Source organism: Drosophila mauritiana, chromosome 3R (genome assembly GCF_004382145.1).
Source record: "Drosophila mauritiana strain mau12 chromosome 3R, ASM438214v1, whole genome shotgun sequence".
Lineage (NCBI taxonomy): Eukaryota > Metazoa > Arthropoda > Insecta > Diptera > Drosophilidae > Drosophila > Drosophila mauritiana.
The window spans coordinates 12,497,860-12,516,482 of NC_046670.1; the positions used below are offsets into that span (position 1 = coordinate 12,497,860).

The 18,623-nt window shown below is 41.1% G+C and overlaps 1 protein-coding gene across 1 annotated transcript in view; it reads left to right on the forward strand.

The window, feature by feature from the left end:
• Window positions 1–208: 208 nt before the first annotated feature.
• The window catches only part of LOC117145575, an 89,038-nt gene continuing 70,623 nt past the window's right edge, over window positions 209–18,623 (forward strand). The window contains exons 1-2 of the mRNA XM_033311281.1: window positions 209–327; window positions 1,008–1,277. The gene's annotated coding sequence lies outside the window, so the exon portion shown is untranslated. The remainder of the gene's footprint in view (window positions 328–1,007; window positions 1,278–18,623) is intronic.

Here is an 18,623-nt window from a genome sequence, read left to right on the forward strand (position 1 = left end):
TTCTTGCTGTTAGCTCGCTCTGTTAACCGGTAATCGCGGTTCTCGCGCATGTTAACCCCATGTGAACAGCAAGCGAACGTTTTGATTTCCCATAGAAATAGCGTCTGTTAACCGCTAAAACGCTGTATCTTAACATTTCCATTGAAAACAGAGCGGGTAAGCAGGGTGATCCAACCACGAGTTTGTTGGATACAACAGTTGGGTTTCCACCTCGACCGGGTAAAGTCGGGCAAATTTAAAGCGCTCCTCTGTTATTCAAATTTTTTAAAACGTACTGCGTCCAAAAAACCGTTGTTTATTGGCAGTACTCAGGTTTTTACGAAAAAGGTGAACATTGAATTTAGGATCCGAAAAAACGTGCGGGCCAAAAGATGTAAATATATTGCAAAATATTGCATCAAGTGTTAATAATCATTTTCAGAAACATAAGCTAAAAAACTGTGTGTGCGTGACATCGTGTGTTTTGGATACGTTTTATGAATGAGCGCGGGTGTGAACGAATTTTTCGGAGTCAACAACAAATAACGAACGCGATAAACAGAGGCACACTCACACAATCGCGATTGAAAAGGCACTCTCCATTTAACAATAAAGAAATCTCTTGTTTTTTGAAAAGCAAATAGAAAATACGAAAATGTAGCGAGGAAATTGCAGTGCCAAAGAAAACAAACGCATCGTTTGTTGGGCTTGAATTTCGCACGGTTTTAACACTTGCCATAATAAAAAATAAACATTCCCTTGCCCCCTCTTTCGAAACCAGAGAAGTTAAAATAAAAACTATGTGCAGAAAAATATATAGGGTTAAATAGTGCATAAAAATCGGTTTTCTTTGCGGTTCGGTTCCGTTTTTGTTTATTTGTAGTGTGCGTGTGTTTCTGTTTCCCCCTTTCTATCTCTATCCCTGTCTCTTTCTCTGCCCCACCGCCCGTCTCTTTCTCTCTTTCGAGAAAGAGAACGCGTGCTTTTGTTTTCGATTACGTTTACTATATTTTTTGTACGCCCCATAGAAAAAACATGACGAAATGTTGTTGAAAACGAGAAATAAATACAAGTGATTCAAAAAAATAAAATAAATAAACGAAACAACGAAAATAAAAGAGAAATTACACATCTGATCTATACGAAAAGAAAAGTTCTGTGAAGCAATATACGAAAGCGAAATTCTATTTGGTGTTTATGGAATCTCCGATGGTGTTGTGAAATCAAAGATATAAAGAAATCCAAAGCTACAGATACTCTCTTCTTCGCGAGCGGCAGCTGCAAACGCATCTAAAAAGGTAAATAGAGCTTCGGGACCCCATGTCGCTTATCTTCGGGTTAGGGTAAACAATCCAGCTTATCTGCAGGTCCATAAAGATCTGCAGATCTCGAGAAATCCAGACATCGCTTGTTTATGGGTGGCTTCGGGCTTCCTAGAACGAAACGTCAGAGTTTTAGATACATCTTGTGATTGTCGCCGGGTTTGCCACTTACTTTCACTCCCCAAAATTTACCTGAGTTTCTCGGTTTTCTAGTCTTTGACTTTGTGGTACAACTTTATCTTGTCAGCTGCGAGCTGAAAATGATAGTGATAACCTAAATAGTATATGTTTACAGTTAGTTAGTCGCTGGCATTATCTGCGCGACGAGTTCGAGTTATCTGCGATCGTTTTTATTGGCTTTGTACAAGTTCTGATCGGCTTTCTTTACCATTTCCGCTGCTGTTTGAATTGTCAGCGCTTTATTTCGATTCATAAATCAGTGTGCTGGTTTTCCCGTCCAGCGTTTGCTTTTAATTCATGGGAATAATTACCGAAAAGTGCACAAACAATCCGAATCCGATTTGCATACTTAGTGAGAACTCAGCCAAATGGCAGGCGGAGGGAGCGTTTCCGGTTCTAAAATGCGTCATCGGAGTATGTCGATCGTTTTAACCCCCGAGAAACTGAAACTCACGACCCGTTTTGTCTACCATAACAGCAACTCTTGATACGGCCCGCCCTTTATTATTTTACAGCATAGCCACCTTATATATAGAAACTCGTTTTTCGTTGTTTCTGCCTTTGTTGTTTATACTCCACATACGTACCGATAAGTATGTAAATAAGTTCACAGCGAAACACTTGTGCTGGGTGCTTGATAAAATAGCAAATTTCAGGTAAATAAAACTGAAACAATATTTCGACTGGCCTGGCGTTCTTCATCTTCTGGTTGGGAAAGACCCACAAAAATTGATAATTCAATGTTTATAAGTTACATGCAGTTGGGATTTTTAATATTATTATATATATCATTTATTTAGATATGAAATTCAAACATAAACAAAATAAACAAGACATCTCCCCTCCTAAAACAACCTCTTTTAAAAAAATAGCTTCTGATTTTTAATTAAACAATACCATGTTACACCCAATCCAGCAGCTTAGAAGCAAATCTCTGCCCAGATTTTCCCTGATTTAGTAAAATCGCTTTCCCCTTGTTCGGCAGCTCGCAAACATTTATCAGGCGGGGCAGGTTCATCAATTTCGTGTGTGATAAATGTCGTACAAGAATTTACACAAATATGTATGCATGTCTCTGCTCCAGCTGCCGGGTACAAGCTGAGTTGACAAAATGATTTGTTTGGGCGCCCCATGTTTTGTCTTATTGTCGCCAACGACTCACCAGAGCATCTTCATGATCACCGATCGCTGAGCGCCACCCTGAACTTACGGCCAGAATCTCGAATCTCGATGCAGATCTCATCTACGGACTGGAGCCCCGAAACAGCCACTAATTCCAAACAATGTAAGGCATTATTTATTTTTAACTGAGGTCATCAGCGTAGACATCGCCTATTACAAAAACGCCCGCCTCTCTCTAGAATTTTTCATCTCATCGTGCTGGGAGCTGCCTCCGGTTCTCCGGTTCCCCAGTTCTCAGTGCTCCATTCTCTGTTCTCAGTTTTTCGATCTCTACACAGAAACACAATATGATCGGTTTTAAATCTGATACTATGATTGCATTCAATCATAAGGAGGAAAATTTTGAAATTAAACTATCAGCTTTTCTTAGTAAAAAGATCTTAATTACATAAAAACATTTTGAAGTTGAATAATATATTACTGAGCATTTCTTTTTGGTATTATTATTATTTTTTCTGTGTACGGTTTTGAGTTCTATAGTGTTGTTCTTATTTCAAAGTTAATGTGCTCGGTGCTGTTTTTTGTTCAGCTGTTGAACTCGAACTCTCACCAAATTATGCCACACACACAAACACCCAAAACTGATAGTGCGAGAAAGAGAGGGGTAGCACGGCGGGGGAAAGAGAAGCCGAGCAGTTTTAGTTGGGTTTACAAAGATCCAAGACCAAAGACCCAAGACCCAATGCCAGCGGGGCCAGCAAACATTATTTGAAATATTTATGCTTGACTTTTGCGCCTCAATGACTTTTGAATTGCCTTGCCTTTGGCTGCCAGTTTCCACACACACACAGCACACACTCACACGACCGCACTACACCACGTGTGTGTAAATGTATCTGGATTTTATGTCGGTTCTTAAAGATACGCGCCGATCTTTGTGTATATTTTTACATGCCGGCGCGCACATATGTTGCATCAATGGATGTTTGGGATCTAAGATTCCTAACCCCACCGGAGAAAACTACACAAACATTAAAGACACATTAACCTGCTTTTAATTTGTCAATATTAGCTGGTCAAAGTCGTTGGTCCGCGCAGAAGAAAGGCCTTTCTCGGGTTCTCAGGCCACACTTTTCATTTCTTTCGGCCATCGTTGGAAAGTGAGGCAACAACTCAGGCCAGCTGAGAAGAAAAAGGCAAAAAGGCAATAACTCTGCACGACAGACCCAGCATGTCTGGATGTCTGAAATGTTGACCTTTTCACAGCTGGAACCATCTCTCACATCATATCGTTCGTGGGGTTCTTTTTGGTGTGTTCGTACAGCATTTTGGCCCATTGCTCGGCCGCTTGTCAATTTCTGTCAGTTGCTTGTCAAAAAATTTGTTTGGCTGTAAAAAATGCAGTGAAAACGTTTACAGACCACAGATCACCACCAAAAATAGGAAAACAATCTGAAAAACCGAACACGATTTTCTTGTAAGCCATCCAGAAAATGATTGACGAACCGCACTGACGAGCTGACTAACTTACTACTCCGTACAATGTGAATACTTATAGTGCACACTGTGAATTCTCCCAGTCTCTGGCTGCATAATTAACCTTTTGGCCGGACTTTTGAAGAATGTATGTACATATGTGCTGTCGTACTACACCTGGTCTGTTTGCGTTTGTTTACAGCGTAATTTGTTGATAAATAAATGTGAAAATGCAAACAAATCGGGTGAACAACAACCACCGGGCTACGCAATCGACGTCCGCTGACTAATGGAGCCCCAACTTATCTAGCCCACTCCCTATTTTTTTTTGCCCCCTCTGTAAGGTATAATATATAATGGAAGGGCTCTGTTCTGTTGGACACGTATGTAGGAACACAAAATATTGGGTTGATTTCTTTGCGGGTATTCCCTTTATTGCCATAACTTGACATTTTGCCAATTTGTCTCGAACTGACACGTCTGCTGCGTAGGTTAGGTGGCTATTTTTTTGTCACCTTAGAAACTCAGGTGGAAATATGCGAAGGGCGTCGCGTTATGGCGCCATTAAAAATGAGCTAAATTAGCATATTTTAACGAACTCGGTTATTAATTCCTGCTTTTGGCGTAGATCACCAATTAATTCACGCTCGTTGGCACGGCAGGTGATCTTTTTTCCCACTCTCTCTCTAGTATGATGATCTAATCCGCAGCATTCAATTGCCGTAATTAGGCTCAATTAATTTGGCATAAAAGCGGAAATGGAAAAGTGCTGGTTCGAGCGGATGCAAAAAAAAAAATATATAAAAAAACGGCAAAGAAAACCACCCAAAATGTAGAAAAAAGCGTTGGAAAAAACTGTCTTAATGATAGACATTCACTTTTTATGGACGCGCGAGGTGTGTGTCTTAATGGAGTGAAATTTCTGGTAATTGAGCGCGACGAGCTTTTGACTCTTGGGTGCGCATTTGATGAATTTTTGATTTTTTGAGCAAGTCCACATATTTCTGCAGCAATTTGCCTGGCTTTTGTTTTTGGCACGGCCGAGTGACTCGGCTTCTACTTTGGCTCGGCCCCAGCCTTCTTCTGTGGATTTTGCCTTTGCTTTTGCTGTAGCTGCTGCTGTTGTGCTGCATTTGTTATGCAAATCAAGTGCCGCCATATGTATGAAGCCGATATACATATAGACTAAGAAACTGAAACGCTGCTTTAGCCATTCGGTAGTGCACTGAGAAAAAATAGTGGGCACATAGCTGAATAGTAGCATATCAAGTGGTTTACTTTTCACTTTTGACTATTTCCATTTAACTATTTTCCAGCATTTGAAATGGAACATAGTGCAACATTGTTGTATGCAACTTCATTAGACCTCAAAGAATTCGAATACATTTTTGCCTGTGCACCGAAGCTATAGTTGGAGCCGGAGATGGAGTTGGCCGGACCAGGCCAAGTCGGTTTGGGCCAACTCAGAGCGGCCGGCGCACCACACAAAATTGAAATAAACTGAATCCGCGAACTGGTTGTGTAGGCAGCCCACGTACAAGGTCTTCATATATGGCTCTTTATTTAGCCGTTGTGGCTGCTCTTTTCTAAGCGTTTTCTTCTATTTCTTGTGTGTTGGATTTTAGACGCTATAATAACATTAATTTACCATACAATTTCATATTTATGGCCATTGTACGCTGAAGTGCAATTCGCTTTTAAACTTAGCTTTGCTTTTCTTTGTTTTGCTCTTGGTTTTGATATTGCCTTTTTGCACTTCGTATTGTATGTTTTTTCAATTTGTGCATTTTGCAGTTCCTGTGTGAGTGTCGTGCTTTTGCGGGTGGGCGGTTTGTTTACTTTTGCGCCCCATTTTGGTTTTTAATTAAGTTTGTTGTTTATTTCAGTTACATGCTGGCCGCCCTCTCGATTGCGCGCCTCCCAATAATTGATTAATTCCAGTTAATTTTTATTGCGAAACCTTTTTTATTTGCGAACGCTCAACGATTAGAATTTGTGTGAATCATGGCTACGTGATAAACTGGCAATGGTTGCGGGTAAATAAATCGTATATATAGAAAGAATACGTCCTAGGCTGGCTATAAATGCATATAAACACATACTCAATACTGCATGTATGGTAGATATACTCACGCTTATTCTGTCTTAGAGATTAGATGGCGCCAGAATAAAAAATAATTTTTCATGACCTTAGTGCGGCAGTGGGATGATCTCATTGATGATAGTAGCACTTAGTTGGCTGAACTTTCAATGGGGCGCGCCATGTGCCGGGGTTATCAATCGTTCATTATTCGCAAATTCATTTAGAGGTGATCATTCTGGCTATTCAAGTGTCTTTACATTACAATTTGGCATTTTCTAACTTTCATTTAACATTCCCCCAAGATGATCGCATATCTGAAAGTGATCTCGCACAGCTCCATTATTCACTAATAATTTTATTCATTCTTTTCTTGCAGGTTGGTGACTTTCCCATATCATAATCGTAAGTTTTGAGCCAAGTTTCTGCCTAGTTATCTGGCCCCCAACTGAATTAAAAGTTTTGGCAGACGTGCATTTTCGTTGAGTGTGCTATCGAGTGGTGGAGCCAATAAGCAGCCCCACATGCGATCGCCAGACTGACTCACAGACACATATACCCCGTCGTTCGTTCATCAGACGTCTGCCGAATGCAACAAGAAAGTCGGTCCAACTCAAAATTGTACATATTTTTGACAAGCTGACAGCGCTAAAGACGCTCGCTTCTCCAATGACGTAATTGCCGGGTAAAAGCTGTAAAAAAGTTAAATAAAATTGCGGGGTATCGAGAGCAGAGCGATTTCGAGCTGAGCGTGTGCAAAATTTGCTTTGTGAACTTCATCACCGAACTGTGCGAATTAGTCATACGATCGAACCTGAACGTATATACCTTGGCTTCGACTTGAGAATTTCCTGCTGTTGTTGACGATGTTTTGCACGTTTTATATTGCGGTTGCAGCATTTCCTTCCACAGACGGCTAAAAAGTCCATTAGTCGTGTGGAGAACATTTTAGCGACCAGTCAATAAAGCGAGTGTTTTCTGTTTATATTACTGGTACTGTGGGGTATAAAGGGTGTATGACTACTGCTTAAAAAATACACAGTCATTGGGAGATTTAAATATTTTATAGAAATTTAACATCTTGTGATTAATTTAACATTTCACTGATTAATCTGATTAATCGGTACTTCAAAGTCGAATGGCACTAGTTTCTTAGTTCTGACTGCATGAATGAATAAGTAAATGAGTTCATCGCTTTCAGGGGGCGTCAGTATTGGCCATTTGTGCCGTCTGTGCTGCGTCTTGGCTTAACCAAATATGAAAAAAAGCGAAAACTTCCAGTGCGTGGGCACTCGCAACTTAGTCATCGTCACAAGACTTCGAAGGGGAAATGCAGTCTAAAGAAGAGTTGACTGCACTTTGTCAGCAAGACAACTGCACTGAACTCGACTGATACTGATAAGCCCTCTGTTTAGTTTGCAACAGCAGGAGCAGAAGCAGCGGAGGCACTCTGCGCGTCCAAAGACTGACAAACAGACGGTGGGACAGCCGTTGGAGATAAGGAAAAGAGTTGCGATCATCGAGGAAAACACATTTTCAATTTGATTTATGGCATGTAAATTTATGGAAATTTACTGGGGACTGGGTACGCTGGGTATGGTTCTCGGTAAACCCAGCCCGATAATGTGTGGAAATCCAGCGGATAGTTTTCCACCGTTGCTGCCTGGCTGTGTGCGGCACATTCCAATTATATTATATCATGTGCTCCCAGCATTATCGCATATGGTATGGTGTATATGGTGCTGACTCGCGATTCTAGTCGATATGTAAAGACCAAAACAAGTTGTCGAACAAGTTTTGAAACGCCTTTTGCCGCCGCTGCACAGAGAGAAATCAGTATCAGTTGGAAATCTGCCTCCCACTAAATAAGGAAACTGCTCATTGGCAGGCTACTTCATACAATACACCATGTCGTATACTTGTTGTAAAAGTATCTAATCCATATGCGCACATTGTAATTGGAAAGAATCATAGACTCGTCGCCCTGTGCAATCACTCATTACGCACATTTAGTGATCTTACTTCAAACACCCAGAACTGGCCACTACAATGTATGGGAGACAAGTCTTAATTACCCAACATTTATTTGTATTTTCATTAAAAACTGAGCATATGTGTATATATATATGTTTATATAGTACACAAATATGCCCGCGGCGCTAATGAACTCGCCGTCGTCTTGTTAATAATTATTGAAATTTTTGGTTGGTTTTTTGCTGCCTCTGTGTAGTTGCTTTTAACGCGTTCAACTGGCTTTTGAATTGATTTCGGCAATTAAAGGCCCCCAAATGAAATTGAAAACGTTGAAAGGCATTCGGCTGCGCGCGAAAAAATCGTTTTAAAGTTATTATAAATATTATTGCTGGACACTCGAGATCGATGATTGATGGTCGTTCGATGGCCGATCGGAATATTGCCTTTAAATATTTTGTTTCACACGTGCGTAGCTCTCTCTCTCTCTTTGTCTCTCTTTGCTTCCCTTATCAGAGGCACTCATTAGCTGCTGATAAAAAAAACCGCATTTGTTGTTGGACCTTCTGCCTGATAATCTTTTTTTTTTCAAAAATCACTCAGATAGCGCCGGGCTAGTTCCATTTGATTTTGTTTCTCATTTTCTCAGTTTTCCTTCGTATTTTTTAATTTTTGTTGTTGTTGTTTCTGAAATTTTTATCTCGTCCGATAAAAGCTGGCGTTATGTATTTGTGACTTAATTAGTTTGCCGGCTATATAGGAGAGTAGGTGGGCAGCTAAAGCTAAAGTCCCCTACAGACCGGATCTCGATTGGCCATCGTATCCAAAAGTATCGAACAACACCAACAAGAACGACCACCGATTTTCGATTTTCAGAGAAGAAAAAATTAATTAGAGACGCCGCCGTGCCGCTGATAAGCAAATACAAATAAATAAATAAACACGGCAACGCAAACAAATAGAGAAACATATGGCGGATATCCAGATCCAAACACCGACTTGGTTGCCTTAATTTAGTCGTTTTAACTATGTGGGGTAGAAAGTTCTTCTTGATTAGTGGGTCAGCTGAAAGGAAAGAGATCTAATTATACACAAATGTGACAAGACATTGCATTAGTCATTGAGCAGAGAAAAAAAACAGATTAAGTTATTAGGGGAAATCATCATCAAAAAATGCATTCTTTTTTAAAGATGCTAAGGTTTCCGCGTTGAATAAATATATATTTTTTTAAATATAAATATAATTTAAATATATAATTTAATTGTTCCCTGTGTACCATCCGAAATTCGCTCTCAAAAATGATCCCATAACCTGACCACCGGTTGACTTGTGCGTCAGCCTTGAACAATTGCCAAAATTTGCCAGCGAATTAGTGGATGTTTTTCTTTCATTTTCGTTGACGCCACGAGAGATTTATAATTCCGTCTATAGGACGGGAAAGACAAAAATTAGCGGCATATATACATATATGTAGATTGCTTAGGCATCGCTGATCTCGGCCAATAAAAATCACAAATCCGCACCAATCAACATTTCTCCATCGGGCTGGTTTGAGTTGATTTAATTTTCACGTTTTTCATGCGGCCACTGTTATTTTATTTTCATCGGATCGTAAAAAGCTTAAATTGCGTTTGAGTCGCAAAGGCTACAAATGTCGTCGTTTATAAATACTTCAATAAATTGGCTAAGGTCGAAACGGGCATAAATCTGTGGGCCAACATAAGCGGGCATAAATATCGAAGGAGACATGCTCTTGATTTTAACGACTTTCCAAAGTTTTATGAATGAATTTCGGGTTTTCGAGCCCGGGCGGGATTAAGTGTATCCAGAGTCAGAGATTGAAAGGTATGAAAGGAATGCTTTATATACCCGCAAATGATGTCACATCCTCTGTTGTTATTGTTGCTTACAATGGAAGTGGCCGGGGCCATAAATTATCTAGTTATGATTTACAGCCCCGCCAAGTAAATGCAAATATGCTCGCATATTTGCATGCCGACAAGTCAATCACTTGACGACTTGACGCTGATAAATTTAATTGCCAGTGGCCGAATGAGTTTAAAAAAGTGCCCCGCTACTCATTATAGAATTTATAATTAAATGCATTTATTTACAACTACGCGGAGGCACTGACCACCGACCAGCGACCATCGACCACTGGATGGCGTTGATGATAATGAAGAGCGTTCGCGGCATGTAATGTAATTATTTTCCTTATTTTTACAAAATGCCCGCGACACGCTCTGTTTGAAATGAACAACGAAAACAAGTGATTAGATGATGCCGGCCAATTTTCCACTACGGTTTGTTTTCATCCGTTCTGCGGACTATGGCCACAAATGTAGATAGATACTCGGTGTATCTGAGTATCCGCAAGTCCGCTGTGCGGACAGTCGAACAAACGCGTTTGCTGATAGACGAGCCACTGGCCGCCTGACTGACCATTACAAATGTTCACTTAGTCGGGCCACAGATATGGATATATGGATATGGCCATTGGATACCACTAAAACCGCAGTGAAAGAGTTAGAAATGGAGAGGGGGTTAAAGGGGTGGGACTTTTGCATCGTCTGCCGATTGCAGTTTCGCTGTTTTTATTTTCACATTTACTTTTTTTTTTTTTCTTACTTTTGTCGTTGTTGATTATTTCTACAAAAGCCACTAATGGATTTTGATATGCACAACACAGCAGCACCGGCACACACTCTCGCACACACGCATATTTCTATTAAGATGATGCGACTGGCCACTCCAAGCCATTCTCCAATCTTACACAGTGGAAAATAGAAGTAGATGCATCCAAAAAGCATTGTAAAATGTACACTTTAAAGTCTTAAGAATAAGATAATATAATATAATAAAGATCAAGCTATATGATATTCTAAATTGATATACTAAATATCTTCATATTATATCTTTATATTGGCAAATCGCAATCACTTTCCTGAGTAATCAGTCATTTTTCTCAGTGAATCCACTCCACTCCTCTGTGAGTTGTGGCTACTTTATTTGCCCGACTGGCGGCAACGTCCAGCGGCATGCCAGATAAAGTTCTTGCGCTTTTCGGTAAAAGTGCAATCGTTAGAATGTGAGTGGTGCGGACTGGTGGTGCCGGCAGGGGATTTAGGGGATCGGGAATCGTGGATCGGGGATCGGGGATGGTCACCGATCGGCGGCGACGACCCGCTTAATTATCAAAGACATTTTTCTCAATGGGCTTGGCCGGACCGCTGATAATGGCCAGGAGTGGCCCGATGCCACGATGTTTTCATTTTTAAAGGCGGGGTCAAGCGACCGAATTGGCTTTAGATCGCCTGTCACTCGGGTGATCTAATGTGCGGTCCAGGAAGTGCGGACAGTCGCAGATGTTTGCCAAAAACACGACAGCCTCCTGGCAAACAAAGAACTTAGGGCTCAGAGGCATTAGACTGACGACGGCTGAAATAAACAAGAAGAGAGCGAGTGCAGCCAACACTAAACTAATGGCAATGGCAGCCGGCGTAGCACGGTTCAATGAATTACTTCATTAGTGCAGGCGTGTTCCGTGTGGCATGCGTTGTATCTCACAGATACTCTCCGCTAAGGCAGACAGTCAGCTTGGGCCGCTCAGCATTTGCCAACGTCTGCCAGTCAGCCCAGGGAGCACTGTAAAAAATGCTCTAGATATGACAATACATAGCTAATGATTTAAATAGTTCTTATCTTTTGGCCAAGGCATTTTAATTTCAATATGTAAAGTCTATCCTCTTAATGTTCCTATCCATATCCACAGTTAGTATAAAAGTAGAACGAAATTTATCATATAATAATATAAAATAGTCTTGACATCTAACACCCTTGTTTCGCTCAGTGTGTTCGTTCTGGGCCCTGGCAACATGGAGTGCCACTACTCACTGCTCACAACTCACATGTGCCCATGTTGGCCTCGGATCGCGTCAACTGTGCGTGGAAATTAGCTGCTGCCGCTGCTGATGATGTGGCTCCTCGACTTTGGGCGTCTGGAGTAGGACTCCTGGAGGAGGACTTCTTGGGCCTCTAGCCCGCTGCCTTAATTGCGGAAGTTATGAGCATGGAATTTTAATTATTTCACTCGAGAAGTTAGATCCACCTACTGCAGTTCTCTGTTCTTTTGGTTTACAGTTAGCCCTAGGAGGTTTTAATTTTGTTTTTTTCGTGGTATCTTGGCAAACATCCGCCAAACCTTTTCACTGTTTGCATTCTTCGGCTGCCGACGAGAAAGTGTCAAGACGAATGATTGCACTTCTCTACCATACGCAATGGAGAATGCCGTCGCCGTGTTTGTTGTGTTCCCAATTTTCCCCATATTTAGTTCTAGACGTGACACTTTCGACTGCGCTTTCCACGCACAGAAAGAGCTTTCCTCGAGATTCATCGTCCGAGTTGTTTGGCCTGTTCTGGTTCCTTTGTGTGTTCGCGCTGTTTGCTTATTTGTGGGACAGATAGACTGGTACAGATGCGTTGGAGTGGAGTCGCCTGGCATCTGAGTTACTTAAGAGGGGCTCAGTTCAATGGAGCTCAGTGCGCTCGTCAATTCGTCATTCGTTCAGTCAACTTCCTGGCTTGTTTTCAAATGCCACGGCCTGCCTGCCAATGCAGCGGGGCAAACAAAGCGTAAAAAGCAGAAAGCCCAAGACGACTTGGCCAAGAGCAGCTGATGTGCTGATGTTGCAGCAGCCTTTCTGAGGTGGATGGAGACGTCGTTTAAGATTAAGACGACTTCTTTTTACAGCTGTGTGTGAGTTGTAGTTGCTGCGGTGAGTGCGTGTTGCTGCCGCTGCTGTTGTTGCTGTTTGTTGTTTCTGCTGCTGCTGCTGCTGATGCTGCGAGGTGAGTGATGATGATGAATGTGTTACAACGAAGGTTAACGACTTTCAGCTTTATAAACACAGACTTACAGACTCGCACAGCCTCGCACACAGCTGATAAAGCGGGCTGCTCTCTTCTATTGTGGCCAGAAATGCGAAATGCGAAGAACCCGTCTTGGATCGTGTGTGTGCCAGCTAATTAAGCCGCCAACAAGCTAATTATAAGTCGCGTCTGGCACTCTAATTGCAATTTAAATAAATGTGGCAGGCGGTCGGGCCACTTTGGCCAACCAGTTTGGCATTTGGCCAAAAAGGAGCGTTTTAAATTTCAATTTGTACAAGTCAGCGCGTTGTCAATGCACCAAGAACTCTCTCTGCCGCTCCGTTTCTCTTCTCTCTCTCTCTCGCTCTTAACAACTAAATTACACTTGTCCCCATGTTAACAATCTGCAAGACTCACACACATTCCGGCCAAACCAGCAGCAAAAATCCACCACAGTTAGTCACTTTGGCCCAGTCGGTCTGTCTGAGAGAGTCAAGATTGCAATGGGGTTAGCAGCGCAATCTGCTCAAATATAGATAGCTAGTTAGATGCCTGGCAAACAGACCCACAAACAAACAGACGGACAAACAAACGGACAAACAACTATTCCGCCAGCAACACAGCAACATGTGTAGCCATGTAGCAACATTGCAACAGCAACAGCAACAGCAACAGCAATAGCAACTGCAGCAGCAACAACAACCGGCTTTTGGGTATTCTAATTGCGCACAAGCTTAGCAGCTTTTAGTTACTTTGTAGACTTTTAGTTGCCAGCGATTTTAGCATAGATACATTCTCTACCTCGCAGATACACAGATACACGGCCAGCTGGCCCACAGACTGTTAATTTATGCAACGGTCTATAGTCCGGATAGATACAATAAATTGCTTGCCAAGTGTGGCCGAATAAGTGTTCTATTGATTTCAGCAACACCTTGTCTTCAAAAGGCCAAACTGACTAACTGTTCTGTCAAAATGTTTCAGCCTGCCCACGTTGGTCGTTGGATCGTAGGATCGTTGGATCGTTGGTTAGCCAAAGACAGCGATCAGTGCACAGAGAAAACCAGAGATACGTTTTAGAAACAGATAACTGGTAATATATTCAAGGTTCCAAATAATGTGCTGTACCCAATTTAAGCTGCATTAATCTTAAAATTCATATTTTTATTGACATATTCAAGCACTTCTAATTCGTTGCCAAGGTAGAAATAAACAACATAGCAAATATTTCTCCCTGTACATGCATTGCATGTGGCATGAAATTCAGTTGAAATAATGACACACCCGTTCCGATTTGAAATCCCTGTGTGTGTGCCATATAGATACAGATACAGTCGGAGCCACAGATACACATCTCTCCAGCCCATAGATTTTTTTACTCGAAAATGAAATGAAAATTACTGAACTGTAACCATATGTGGCTTCATGCTGCTTTATGTTAAGTACTCTATGTCAGAGTAGGGTTCGCTTGGCTATGCCAAGAACATTGGCGGCCCCATTAAAATTCATTTAATTATGCTCATAAAAAATAAACCACAGACGAGCAATTAATTTGGCAAATAAGTGAGGCCAATTGTTTGCGCATTAAAATGAATGTGCGGCCAATTCGGGTTGCTCTTGGGTTATCTACCGATTTTTTTAAAAGGGTCTTTGCCATTTTTATGGCTAATTTAATGCCGTTTATTGTGTACTTTTTCCTCTTTTTGGACCGCCCACAAATAATTTGCCCATGTTGGTTAAAAAAGGTTAATTACAATTTATTGCCAGCGCTTTTGTCGTTACGCTCACTTGATCTCTTTTTAAAGTCCCTGTCCTACGATCGCACAATTTTGATTGGGAACGGAACAAACGGCAGGCAACGTCAACAATTTAATTGCACATTTGCATTAGAGTGGAAAGTCTGACTCGTGGCCTGTCATCAGGGATTGCTACTGTTGCAGTTGTGTTGCATCTGATGTTGCTGCTGCAGTTGCTGCTGCAGTTACTGCTGCTCCTGGTGAGCGGTTTTCATTACGATTGCCTAGCACAGGCCACGTTTGATTTCTTAATTGTCGCTAAATGCGGGACTCGCCAAACATTGTCTTTTCAGCCAGACAAAATGTTGTTGCTGCAGCTGATGTTGCAGCAGCAGCAGCAGCAGCTATTGTTTTAGCATTATCGTCGATCATTTTGTTTGCAATGAGTTTTTGTGGTTGCTGAGCACACGAAATGAATGTTTGGGTATAGACACAGCTGTAAAGGAATTGTCGAGCGAGCGGCGATCATGGTGGTAATTTCCAAACGGCAACCGTATGCTGGTTGCTGCCTCAAGTGGGGTTCACATTTTAATTGCTTCCATTTCAATTTATTTTTATTTCTCTCAAAAGGAAATATATTCCGAAATGCTAAAGAGAAGTGCTGACAACTCACCCTTAAAGTTAGATACCTGCATAAAAATTCACTTAAATAGATCTTTGGCATTAGGGTTGCTTTCTTTTGTTTTCACGAATAGTGCATAATGCCATCGATAACAAAAGCCGTTTGTCAGTGTTTCTAAGCTGCGATTAACTGATATATGGCTCTGTGACACGCCCACATCCGCCCCTTTCGGAGAGCCCAATTATGCGATTACTTACGTAATCCCCTCCGAACTTAAGCCTTAGTTCGCACCCACTCCCATTGCCACACTTTCACTACTTAAAACACTAAAATAACTTATATTTAGTTACTTCGGATGCGCTTAATTTACATTTAAATATAATTTTCGAGTTGCCCCTTTCTATACAATATTTCTCAGCGACAGTTTCTAATCGCTTTCGTTGACATCGAAAGGCAGTTTTCGATGGATTTTTTCCCTCCGATTTTTAATCGCTAAACTGTCTCATAAACCCCAAATTTTATTTGACAAGCGCGTTTGGCATACGAAAGCAGCTGATAAAGTGAAAAAAAAACGAAACGAATTTCTTTTTGATAGAAAATTCGAGTGAGAGAGGTCACTCGCGTGGCACATTAGGGGAAATTATGACGATTTTTCCCAATACAATAACTCAAAGTTATGCTGACAGCTATGGACCCGCGTATTATTAATTCAATTTGCTTTCGATTATCGCCGAAAATCCATTCGATCGTATAAAATCCAATCGCGCAGCCCAATTCGGTTAGCTGAATCGCTTTTTGAGGTGTTAATGCGGTGGGCTAATCTTTGTGATTTAGATGCCACCGAGCAATAGACTTTTGTTTCTCATTATTTATGAGTGTAATTATAATAATTTTTATGCAAACTACGAAATACATGTTTACGTAAGCCGCCGCAGCTTTAATTAAACTTGAAGCAGGAAGTTGGTTCACTCTTGCTGCCCGAAAAAAAACATCACAAAGTATGGGTAGATAAATAAATATAAGCTGGACCGGGATTTGAGCCCCTTTTTGGGCCAAATTGGCCGGCGGATGCAAAACGCCATAACTCATGTGGCGGCGAAAATAATTTGATATCAAAGAGCGTCTGTCTGGAGATCGCATAAATTATATGAATGCAGTGAGAGGTGAGGTGTTAGAACCTTTTAGATCGTTGCTTATTCTCGGGTGTTGTTTTGCTGGATTTTTTCTTGTGTAGAATTTATGGCTGTTTAAACAGACAGATAAAGTTGGTGTCATTAGTGATTTATGGTGGGATTGCCTTTGATTGCGGTTCTGGCCAGAGTTCACCTTTCGGCCTGACATTGAATGGAAAAAGCCAAGCGCCGCTGAAAGTCGGTTCCGTGTGAATTCTGTTTTCGTTGCAACTTTCAAAGTAAAAAGAGACGCGGCAAATGAAGTCAAGGTGGGCTGCATTACTGGGTTGCATTACTCATGAACTCAACGCAGCGTATTGAATTTCATTCGGCGAGTGCATAAATATTATCCGCAAATGTGGGTGAATGGAATGCCGGATAGGATTTCGGATGTCGGATTTCAAGGCAGCTGAAAGCGAATCGTTATCAGGAATACACTTCAGATAAGCAAACTTTCCATGGAAGCCATACGGAATTCAGCGTATGAATGAAAGTATTGGAAAACTTGCGGCCTTTATTTGGCGATAAGATAGGGCGCACAGGAAGAAAATATTATGACAGAACGTTAGCCAGATAAATCAAAATCTAGGTGATTTTAGAAAATCTCTATACCTACATTCTGTAAGGTATGTTGAGTAATGAGGAAAGTAGCATAATGCAGCTCAACTGTTTAAAGCTGGTAAAGCAATCATCTTTTGTTGAACAAGAAAAACTTCTCAGAATTCAAATGCACTAGTGGCAACTAATGGAAAGAAACACTTACGCTCCTGATAAGCTGGACATAAAAAGAAACCTATCAGTCAAAGCTGACCTCAATGAACTGGCTTTCAGTTGCCGATAGTGTTGCATGGAAAGCCGCGCTTTTTTTAGGACTTTAATGTGCGTAAACTTACAAAAGTGTATATAGCAGTAGAAGGTTGAAATCAGCTACTTAGATTCTATTATTAGGCATGGATTTATTTAAAAATACTTTGTAATAGGTAATAGTATACCATTTGCATTATTTATCTTTAATATCGTATTTAAAACAGTTTTATGGTAAGCGTAATCCTAATCCCGAAGAGCCTCCAAGTTATGTAAAATATGTGTCTGTTTGTTACAGCAGATATGAGGTATCATATAAATTAAAAATTTAATGGGCCTCTTGTTTTACTTGAGTACTTGAGTAAAAATCTCCTTGTTGCCTTTCATGCGTACGAATATTATAGCTATTGAAGTTTTATTTGTTGTGTTGCCTGGCTGGCAACTCGTTAATGTTAACAACTACGAAAACAACACCAGCAGCTGGGGCAAAAAAAAATGCTGAAAAAGGCGCTGGACTTGCCCAAAAAAAGCAGTCGAAAAATGGAAATAATTTATTTCTTTTTGGTGTGTGTTGTTGTAAGTTTTTGCCCATTTCAAGATGCCGCTGGTGTTGCTGCTGATGTTGTTGTGTAAACAAACTTAGAAGTTTCCAGCTGTGCGCGTTGATTGCCATACGACACGATGCGTTTTCAAATACAGCAAAAGCAGCAAAAATGAGGGAAAAAGCAGCTCGGATTGCGCATACGCCGTGTGTGCACAGTGCACACTGTTGTTTTGAACGAAAATAGCGAGGTGCTGTAAACATTTTCGAGGTACGCAATCAAGGCATAGGCTCGAACATAAAACACATTTAATTCGTATTTGTGTTGGATTTTTTCTGCTGTTTCATTACGAATTCCGTGCGTTTTTCCCTGCTTTAAGGTGAATTTCATATTACGGCAAGTTGCTGTTATTGTGCCTAGTTTTTCATTAATTTCTCCATGGCTGCGCACGTCAATCATACGCAGTGTTGTACGAACAATTCAAATGGTGAGTTGGCATTTATGGGCAGGTCAGTGAGGATGAATGAAAAGTGAAACTGATTTCGACTTCGATTTCGATTCCTTATTGTTAGCAATTTCTGGCTCTCTTTTATGGCTCTGAACCTTGAACCGCGTCAAGTGGCAATCATTCACACCAGACGACAAATGAGCCGAGATTGATAAGCCGCCATTTATTTGTAAAAAGAATATATATAAGTACTACGGAGGCTACATAGTCACGCTGTCGCTTATCTCGCTTCCTCTCCC